The sequence below is a fragment of the Suncus etruscus genome, chromosome 8, assembly GCF_024139225.1.
Source record: "Suncus etruscus isolate mSunEtr1 chromosome 8, mSunEtr1.pri.cur, whole genome shotgun sequence".
NCBI classification, from domain to species: Eukaryota; Metazoa; Chordata; class Mammalia; order Eulipotyphla; family Soricidae; genus Suncus; species Suncus etruscus.
In genome coordinates this window covers 73,984,593-73,995,774 of record NC_064855.1, presented here as the reverse complement: position 1 = coordinate 73,995,774, position 11,182 = coordinate 73,984,593, and the positions used below count along the sequence as shown (strand labels likewise).

General features: G+C 38.8%; 2 pseudogenes; both read right to left on the bottom strand.

Moving 5' to 3' along the window:
• On the bottom strand, positions 1–325 carry LOC126016768 (uncharacterized; annotated as a pseudogene).
• Positions 326–8,088: 7,763 nt separating this feature from the next.
• Positions 8,089–8,533, bottom strand: LOC126016756 (uncharacterized; annotated as a pseudogene).
• Positions 8,534–11,182: the final 2,649 nt, after the last annotated feature.

Below are 11,182 nucleotides of genomic sequence, written 5' to 3'. Positions count from 1 at the left end.
ACTCTGAGCCTGAACCTACTAGGCCTCAGGTGATGCAATGACCTTCAGGAAGGCCTTACTGCACAGGGTCCAAACAGGGGGGCTTTGCAGGAGGGAGGTTTTTCTCATCTAGGGTAGATCCCAGTGGAGCTGATGGTGGAGGTTCAACCTGATCAATGAAGATCAAGGTGTTGGAGGGGGTGGGGCGATGGGGTGGGCACACTCATGCTTTGCACACTCATGTTCATACACTCTCATCGCCTTGCACACTCATGCTCATACTCACACTCTCATCACCATATTCAGGCTGCATCAACTTCTATTTTATGTACTTTTACTTTTAATATAAATACATATTTTTCAGATACCTTAAAGCATTTTAAACTAGTACTAATTTTTATTATGTAACATCATGAAAACACATCATATAAAATCTTAATACTTATTTCTTTTTACTGGGCAAGATGTAAAAATGTCCCCCATCTAATAAGTTATTACATCAAATCTTAGACCTATTGAATTTTAATTTGAATTTTAACATGAGTTTTAGGTGATATATAGGAACCAAAACATGAGAGCTATTAGTTGAATATAAAGTCTGAAGCTTACTTGGTGGCAAGTATGTGATTTTCCTCCTTCATATATTTGTGCACTATCTTTGTAGATTCAAATTTAGAGCAGAACAAGAACTTATGCTTTAGAGTCTTTTAGTTGTATATAGAAATTGGTTGTATACATGAATGTGAATCTGAAAACTAATTGTTCAAATAAAAAGTAGTAATCTTTAGGCTGGCGAAGTGGAGAAGCTGTAGGGAAGTTGCCTGGCACGCAGTAACCTAGGACATACTTTTTTTTGAAATTCCTGGCTTTCCATATAGTCCCCCAAGCCAGGAGCAATTTCTTATTTTTGGGTTTCTGGGTCAAACAAGGTGTCAGTCAGAAGTTATTCCTGGCTCTGCACTTAAAAATTGCATCTGGCTTGGCGGACCAAGTTGTACTCCAGGGGATTGAACCACTGTCCTTCCTAGGCTATTGTGGTTAAGGTAGATGCCTTACTGATTGTGCCATAGCTCTGGACCAAAGCAAGGAGTAATTGCTTAGCTCATAGTCAGGAGTAACACCTGAGCTTTACCAGGTGTGGACAAAAAAATAAAAAAAAAGTTTTCAGTGGCTGAAGTGGTAGAGCATGCAGTAGGGAGTTTGCCCTGCATACAGGAACATAAGGTCACTGTGCTTTGATTCACTGGATTACTCTATGGTCACCCAAACCGGGGGCGATTTTTGAGAGTATAGCATGGAGTGAACCCTGAACATAACCACTGATGCACAGCAAACACACACAAAAATTCCCCTAACCTCAACACTGAGGCAAACACACACACACACACACACACACACACACACACACACACACACACACAATCTTCCAAAGGCGGAGCATTGGTAAGAGAGGTATAACATTAGAGTTGCATGCAAACACTGTGGTTTGATCCAGAGGCATTCCATATTGTACTCCAACCCAGAAAAAAATTTTTGACTATAGAGCCAGAGTAACTACTGAATTATACAAGGTGTAGCTTGCTCAAAATATTGCACAAAATAAACTAAAATAAAATGCACTCTGATAATATAAAATTTAGAGAAGAGGATAAGGATGATAGCTTTATGTGTTAGAGAACATGCTTCACATGATACAACTACAGGTTTAATTTCTTGAATGGGTCTCTGTGCTCTAATAAAGGATTACTCCAGAATATTACTAGGTTTGACTCCCATCAAAATTCTATCAAGATGAAAAATTAAAATCTTCAAAATAGCAAATTCAGGGGTTGGAGAGTTAGCACAGCAGCAGGGCATTTTCCCTGCACAAGATTGAACCAGGTTGGACCTGAATTTCTTTCCCAAAATCCGATAAGTTATCCTGAACTTGCCAGGAGAAATTTCATTTCTTTCTTGGTTTTTAGATACAACCGGTAATATTCAGCAGTTATTCCTAGCTCTTTGCTTAGAAATTGCTCATGTCTTGGGGGAACCATATGGGACACCAAATGATTGAACCATGGTCTGTCCTAGATTATTACTTTCAAGCAAAAGGCCTATTGCTTGCGCCATCAATCTGTCCCCCGCAAGACTCATCCTTGCTTTACAAGGGTGGTCAATGTGGACAAGCTAAGGCATGAGAAGTACGTCCTTACCTTTTTGTATTCAAATGTAGATAAACTTGAGGAAGGATTGTCAATGAGGCCCATGGAACATCTGAGTAGTGATTGAGAGTTTCCCTCAGGATTAATACAAGCAGTATCTAAATACTACATTAATTTTACTTTTAGTAACATATCTTTTATGTATTCTTCATTTTTAATATAAATCAACAATTTTTGAGATTCCCTAAAGCATTCTAAAGAGAAGCTAATTTTTATTATGTAACATCATGAAACCACATCATATAAAATCTTAATACTTAACTCTTTCTATTGAGCAAGAAGTAGAAGTGTCCTAATCTAATAAATTATTACATCAAATCATATACAAAATACTGAATTGTAATTTGAATTGTTACATGAACTTTTGGTGATATATAGGAACCTAAACATGAGACATATTAATTGAATATAAGGTCTGACATATTTGGTAGTAAGTATGTGACTTTGCTCCTTCATATATTTGCACTCTATCTTTGTAGACCCCAAATTTAGAGCAGAACAAGAAGGTAATGCTTTAGACTCTTTTAGTTGTATATGAAAACTGGTTGTTGAATACATGTGAACGTGATTCTGAAAACAAATTGCAGTAGCCTAGGACATATCTTTTTTTGATTCCTGGCATCTCATATGGTCCCCCAACTAGGAGCAAATTCTTTCCCTCTTTCTTTGGTTTATGGTCCACATGCAGTGACATTCAGAATTTATTTCGGGCTACATGCTCAAAAATTGCTCCTGGCTTGGGGTACCATATTGAATACCAGGCAATAGAACCAATGTCTCTCCTAGGCTAGCATAGGCAAGGCATGCAGCTTAAGCTTACGTCATATCTCCGGCCTGAAGCCAGGAGCAATTTCTGAGCCTAGAGCCAGTAGTAACCCCTGAGCATTACCAGGTGTAGACAAAAGAGCAAAAATAAATGTATTCAGTGTATGGAGTGATGGAGCATGTAGTAGGGTACTTGCCTTGCATACACGAACTTAGGACGCACTATGCTTTGGTCCACTGGACTCCCACGTGGTCCCCCAAAGCAGGTGTGATTTCTGCATTCATAGCCAAGAATAACCTCTAAGTGTCACCGAGTGTACCCCAAAATGCGAAGAAAAAATTTTTTTCCATTAGCTGGAGCATTGGTGAATGTTATTTACATACAGTTTCATGCAAAAATAAATTAGTGTAGACTGGTTCTACACATGGGCATCCCATATCATTTTCCAAGCTTTGAGCCAGTACTAAATGATTAGCCTACACATGGGCATCCCATATCATTTTCCAAGCTTTGAGCCATTGCTAAATGATTAGCCATGATTTACCCTGAGTGTCACTTGGTATGATTCAAAAAGCAAAAAAAAAATTTTTTTTTCAGTTTTAGGAGTCTTATTGTAAGTGGTATTATGACAAACTTAAGACAGAACATGTTCAATCACCTTTAATCCTATAACGTTCTCCAAGCCAGGAGCAATTTCCGAGTGCATCGCCAAAAGTAACACTTGAGTGTCAGTGCGTGTAGCCCCCATCAAAATATTTAATAAAATAAAATATAATTCCATCTGATAATATATATATTAGAGAAGAGGAACTGGATGATAGCTTTATGCATTAAAATCATACTTCATATGGTAAATCCCCAGGTTTAATGTCTTGACTTGCATGGAGCTCTGTGTTCTCATAAAGGATTACTCATAATATTGCTGTTTGACTCAAATAAAACCCTCATCAAGAAAAAAACTTCAGAAGTACTAAAAATATCAAACTGAGTGTCTAGATATTTATCTCAGTGACTGGGCATATTCATGCAGATTGCCAAACCTGGATGAATCTGGATTTTTACCTGGCATCTCATATATACCCCTGAGCTGCCAGATGCAATTTCTTTTTTATGTATTTATGTATTTATTCTTTTTTTTTTTTTTGGTTTTTGGGCCACACCCGGCAGTGCTCAGGGGTTACTCCTGGCTGTCTGCTCAGAAATAGCTCCTGGCAGGCACGGGGAACCATATGGGACACCGGGATTCGAACCAACCACCTTTTGGTCCTGGATCGGCTACTTGCAAGGCAAATGCCGCTGTGCTATCTCTCCGGGCCCGTATTTATTCATTTTTTTGTGACACACGGTGTTGTTTAGGAGTTTTTCCTGGCAATTCGGTCAGAAATTGATCATGTCTGGGGCTGGAGTGGTAGCACGAGTGGTACAACATCTGCCCTGCAAGCCCTAGCCTAGTACTGACCAGGTTGTATTTTCGGCATCCCATATGGTCCCACCCCAGCCATGACCGATTTTTCAGCTCATAGCCATCAGTTAACTCTGAGCATCAAATGGGTGTGACCCCAAGAAACAAAAAAAGTTGCTCATGGGTTGGGGAACCATATGGAATTCTAGGGTCTGGAACCACTTTCTACCCACGGTTTGCACATGTAAGGAATACAGCTTACCATCTGCAGCACTGCTATGGCCCCATCATGAGGCCTCATTGCATTGCAGTGGTGATCAATGTGGACAAGCTAAGGCATGACAGGAACCTCCTTACCCTCTTGTATTAAAATATAGATAAACATGACCGAGAAATACCAATCGAACCCATGGAAATTCTGAGAAATGATTTGGAGACTACCTTCAGATTAATGCAAGCAGTATCCAAATTTTCCATAATTATTTATTTTATTGACATGTGTTTTCTGTATTTTTTACATTTTATCATAAGTGTGTGGGTCCCAGGCACCTTTCTGTCCAGCCCCTGACCTTCTTGAGATTGGTAAAATTTTGCAGCAGGGAGGTGTTGGAAGAGCTCTTGCCTTGGGGATACTTTTAGAGCTAAGTTCGGTTTCAAGTAACAGTCCACGTTAGGGGGAGTTGGTAGGGATGGCCACGCAGCCTGAGTCCACAGGGGAGTTGGTTGCCTTTTCTTGCAGGGGACAAGGTGTGGGTTTGACTGGGTGTCACTTCGCTTGTGTGCTGGGTACTGGTTCGTTGGGGTAGGAGGTCAGTCTTGATGCCTAATGGATTAAGAATTGAGGGTGAAGAGTTTTAATATGGTGGGAGGTCTGGATGGGATTGAAGGGTGAAGGAATAGTTGGATTTCCAAAGGGAGTAAAGGGGAAAGTATATGGAAGGTGTAGGAAGGAAGGAAAGAGAAAATACATTAGAAAGAAAGGAAGAAGATGAAAGAAAAAAGAAAAGAAAAGAAAGGTATAGAAAAGAAAAAATAAAAAAGAAAGTAGTGAGAAGAGAGGAGAAAATAGCAAGGGAATGCTAGTTTGCTTGATAATGTTCGATGATTAGGGCCTGTAGTATAAGTTTGTACGTCACAGTTGCTGCTTTGGTGGTCTGACTGGTCACATGCTTCAAATCCTAAAAGAAGGTATAACCTAGAGATAAAGTGTATGTTAAAGTGTTTTCTTGAACATTCTTGTAGTGCAAGCTGGGTATGATATCTCCTGTGACTGGGCCCCAAGATGCCATCTTAGTTTGTCCACCCTTTGTATCCAAGAATGCCTGTGGATAGAAAAGCTGAGAGTTTATTTTAAATGTAGTAAGATTAAAGCATTAAAACATAGTGTTATGAGATGTTTCCATTGGAGTCAGTGATTTCCCGTGGTGTTCTTTACCTGTGATCCTGCATAAGATCCCTAAGGGATTATTATGGGCTTTTGTATTAGAAGGCTGATTACATACCTGTTCTCTCAATGCTGCTGTTTCTGCTGTTTCTGGTATCTTTGTGGTATAATGTGTTGTCAAGAGTTTGTGTTGCTCCTTTTTCTTGTATTTTGGACCATACTCCAGAGTATATGTTGACTATTACAGTGTTTGGAGTTTCTACCCTGTTAAACCCTGTTATTTGGTTGTTGAGTATTAGTTGTCTATTAGGTGTATGTTCTAGGTGCTTCAGAATAATGCTATCATTTTGTGTTTATCTTTCCTCTTCTGACTTAATTTGTTTAACATAATATGTTCTAGGTCAATCCACATTGCTGCAAAGTCTGCGATTGTATCATTTCTGATTGCCATGTAGTATTCCATTGTGTATAGATAACACATCTTAATGATCCATTCATCTGTTGTTGGGCATTGAGGTTGGTTCCAGGACTTGGTTATTATAACACTTATCTCTTTTTATTGGGCAAGAAGTAATGGTTTCCTCTATTCAATAAATTTTTACATCAAATTATAGACCTACTAAATAATAGTTTGAATTGTACCAAGATTTTCAGGTGATATATAGGAACCAAAACATGAAATAATATTAATTAAACATGAAATCTGAAGCTTATTTTATAGTAAATATGTTACTTTGGTCCTTCATATATTTGTACTCTATTATTGTAGACTACAAATTTAGAGCAGAACATGCATATTTTAGACTTTTTAGTTATATAAAAATATTGGTTGTATAATACAGTGAATATGAAACAGTACACATTTTGCCATTAAAAATATTCAAGGGGGACTGGGAATATGGCTCTAGAGGTAAGGTATCTGCCTTGCAAGCACTAGCATAGGATAGATTGTGGTTCGATCCCCTGGTGTCCCATATGTTTCCCCCACGCCAGGAGGGGTGATTTCTGAGCGCATAGCCTGGAGTAACCCCTAAGCGTCAAACGGGTATGGCCCAAAAACCAAAAAAAAAAAAAAGTAAAGAAAAAATCATATTTGAGGGAGCAACGCAGTGGTGCAAGCGTAGAGCATTTGCCTGGCATGTCCTAACATAAAACAAACATTGGTTTGATTACCTGTCATTCCATATAGTACCTAAAGGCAGGAGTAGTTTCTGAGCACATAGCAAGGATTAACCCCTGAGCATAATCAGGTGTGGGCAAAAAAAATATTTTCCAGTAGACAGTACTGTTGTATATGCTGTATGTAGTGCTTTTGCCTTTCATACAAAAACCTAGAATAGACCTCGGTTCGATCCCCCGGCATCTCATAGATTCCCTCAGCCAGGACCGAGTTGTGATTGAATAGCTAGGAGTTATCTACACCTCAGCATCACTGAATGTGGCCCAGAAAGCTAAAAATAAAGTCTTTCCAGTGGTAGGAGCATTAGTAGAAGCAGCATTGCATTAGAGTTGCACAAGTTAACCTATGACAGACCCTGGTTTGATACACTGGAATCCCATGTAGTGCTCCAACTGGAGCAAATTTTAGCACATAGCCAGGTGTAACTCAAGCAGGATGTAACCACAAACAAAATATTAAATAAATTAAATAAAATTCAGTCTGATAATATACAAATTAGTCAATGGGAAAGGATGATAACTTTATGTATTAGAAAACTTGCTTTACTTGGTACAACCCCAGGTTCAATTTCTTCAATTACCTGAAGCTCTGTGTTCTCATAAAGCATTACTCTAGAATATTGCTAGGTTTAATGCACATCAAGCACCAATCAAGATGAAAAATAAATAGTCTTAAAAATATTAAATTGAGGGGTTGGAGAGTTAGCACAGTAGCAGGGCATTTGCTTTGCACAAGGCTGAACTTGGAAGGACCTGGGTTTGTTTCTTGGCTTCCCATATATTCTCCTGAGATACCAGTATTCGTAGCTCTATGCTTAGAAATTGTTCATCGCTTGGGGAATCATATGGAACCCCAGGGAAATGAACCATGGAAAGTCCTAGGTTAGCGCGATCAAGCAGACTGCTTACCACTTGTTCCAATGCTCTGGCCCTATCATGAGGCCTCATTACACTGCAAGGTTTTCAATTTGGACAAAGGATAAAGCATGACAGGTACCTCTTTAGCCTCTTTCATTGAAATGTAGATATACTTGACTGAGAATTGTCAATGGGGCCCATGGACTTTCTGAATAGTGTTTGGGAGATTCCATTAAGATTAATGTAAGGGGTATCTAAATACTCTATTAATTTCTCTTTTATTAACATATATTTTATGAATTTTTTTATACCAGGCTCTGATCAGAATTGGCTTTGATGAATCAGTGACCAGGGAGGCCAACTTCTCATCCTCGTTTTTCTGAACAATTCATCACATCCAAGCACCAGACCCCTGGGAACCGACTCTGAGCCTGAACCTACTAGGCCTCAGGTGATGCAATGGCCTTCAGGAAGACCTTACTGCACAGGGTCCAAACAGGGGGGCTTTGCAGGAGGGAGGTTTTTCTCATCTAGGGTTGATCCCAGTGGGGCAGATGGTGTAGGTTCAACCTGATCAATGAAGATCAAGGTGTTGGTGGGGGTGGGGCAATGGGGTGGGCACACTCATGCTTTGCATACTCATGCTCATACTCACACTCTCATCACCATATTCAGGCTGCATCAAACTCTATTTTATGTATTTTTACTTTTTATATAAATACATATTTTTCAGATACCTTAAAGCATTCTAAAATAGGACTAATTTTTATTATGTAACATCATGAAACACAACATATAAAATCTTAATACATATCACTGTTTACTCGGCAAGATGTAAAGATGTCCCCCTTCTAATAATTTATTACATCAAATCTTAGACCTATTGAATTATAATTTGAATTTTAACATGAGATTTAGGTGATATAAAGGAACCAAAACATGAGAAGTATTAATTGAATATAAAGTCTGTAGCTTACTTGGTGGTAAGTATGTTATTTTGCTCCTTCATATATTTGCACTCTATCTTTGTAGACTCAAATTTAGAGCAGAACAAGAACTTATGCTTTAAACTCTTTTAGTTTTTTATGGAAACTGGTTGTTGTATACATGAATGTGAATCTGAAAACTAATTGTTCCAATAAAAAGTAGTAATCTTTAAGCCTGAGCGGTGGAGAAGCCGTAGGGCGGTTGCCTGGCATGCAGTAACCTAGGAAATACCTTTTTTGGGGGGTGAGGGGCCACAGCCGGCAGTGCTCAGGGGTGACTCCTGGCTGTCTGCTCAGAAATAGCTCCTGGCAGGCAAGGGGAACCATATAGGACACCGGGATTCGAACCAACCACCTCTGGTCCTGGATCGGCTGCTTGCAAGGCAAAAGCCGCTGTGCTATATCTCCGGGCCCAAGAACATACCTTTTTTTAATTCCTGGCTTTTCATATAGTCCCCCAAGCCAGGAGCAATTTCTTATTTTTTGGGTTTATGTGCCAAAAAATGTGTCAGTCAGAAGTTACTCCTGGCTCTGAACTTAAAAATTGCTTCTGGCTTGGGGGACCAAATTGTACTCCAGGGGATTGAACCACTGTCCTTCCTAGGCTATTGTGGTCAAGGCAGATGCCTTACTGCTTGTGCCATAGCTCTGACCAAAGCAAGGAGTAATTGCTTAGCTCATATTCAGGAGTAACCCCTGAGCTTTACCAGGTGTGTACAAAAAAAGAAAAAAAAAGTTTTCAGTGGCTGAAGTGGTGGAGCATGTAGTAGGGAGTTTGCCCTACATACAGGAACATAAGATCACTGTGCTTTGATTCACTGGAGTACTATATGGTCACCCAAACCGGGGGAGATTTTTGAGAGTATAGCATGGAGTGACCCCTGAACATAACCACTGAGGCACAGCAAACACACACAAACACACAAAAAATTTCCTAAACTCACCACTGAGGCAAACACACACACACACACACACACGCACACACACACACACGCACACACAATCTTCTATGGGCCTTAGCATTGGTAAGAGTGGTATTACATTAGAGTTGAATGCAAACACCTATGAAACCCCGTTATTTGATCCACAGGCATTCCATATCGTACTCCAAACCAGAAAGTCTCTGGACTACAGAGCCAGAGTAACTCCTGAATTACACAAGATGTAGCTTGATCAAAATATTTAAAAAAATAAACTAAAATAAAATGCACTCTGATAATATAAAATTTAGAGAAGAGGATGAGGATGATAGCTTTATGTGTTAGAGAACATGCTTCACATGGTAAAACTCCAGGTTTAATTTCTTGAATGGAGCTCTGTGCTCTGATAAAGGAGTACTCCAGAATATTACTAGGTTTGACTCCCATCAAAATTCTATCAAAATGAAAAATTAAAGTCTTCAAAATAGCAAATTCAGGGGTTGGAGAGTTAGCACAGCAGCAGGGCATTTTCCCTGCACAAGATTGAACCAGGATGGACCTGAATTTTTTTCCTAAAATCCCATAAGTTATCCCGAACTTGCCAGGAGAAATATAATTTTTTTTTGGTTTTTAGATACAACCGGTAATATTCAGCAGTTATTCCTAGCTCTTTGCTTAGAAATTGCTCATGGCTTGGGGGAACCATATGGAATACCAGAAGATTGAACCATGGTCGGTCCTAGATTAGTGCTTTCAAGCAAAAGGCCTATTGCTTGCGCCATCAATCTGTCCCCCACAAGACTCATCCTTGCATTGCAAGGGTGGTCAATGTGGACAAGCTAAGGCATGAGAAGTACATCCTTACCTTTTTGTATTCAAATATGGATAAACATGAGGAAGGATTGTCAATGGGGCCCATGGAACATCTGAGTAGTGATTGAGAGTTTCCCTCAGGATTAATACAAGCAGTATCTAAATACTACATTAATTTTACTTTTATTAACATATCTTTTTTGTATTCTTCATTTTTAATACAAATCAACAATTTTTGAGATTCCTTAAAGCATTCTAAAGGAGAAGCTAATTTTTATTATGTAACATCATGAAACCACATCTTATAAAATCTTAATACTTATCTCTTTCTATTGAGCAAGAAGTAGAATTGTCCTAATCTAATAAATTATTACATCAAATCATATACAAAATACTGAATTGTAATTTGAATTGTAACATGAACTTTTGGTGATATATAGGAACCTAAATATGAGACTTGTTAATTGAATATAAAGTCTGACGTATTTGGTAGTAAGTATGTGACTTTTCTCCTTCATATATTTGCACTCTATCTTTGTAGACCCCAAAATTATAGCAAAACAAGAAGTTAATGTTTTAGACTCTTTTAGTTGTATATGAAAACTGGTTGTTGAATACATGTGAACGTGATTCTGAAAACAAATTGCAGTAGCCTAGGACATATCTTTTTTTGATTCCTGGCATCTCATAT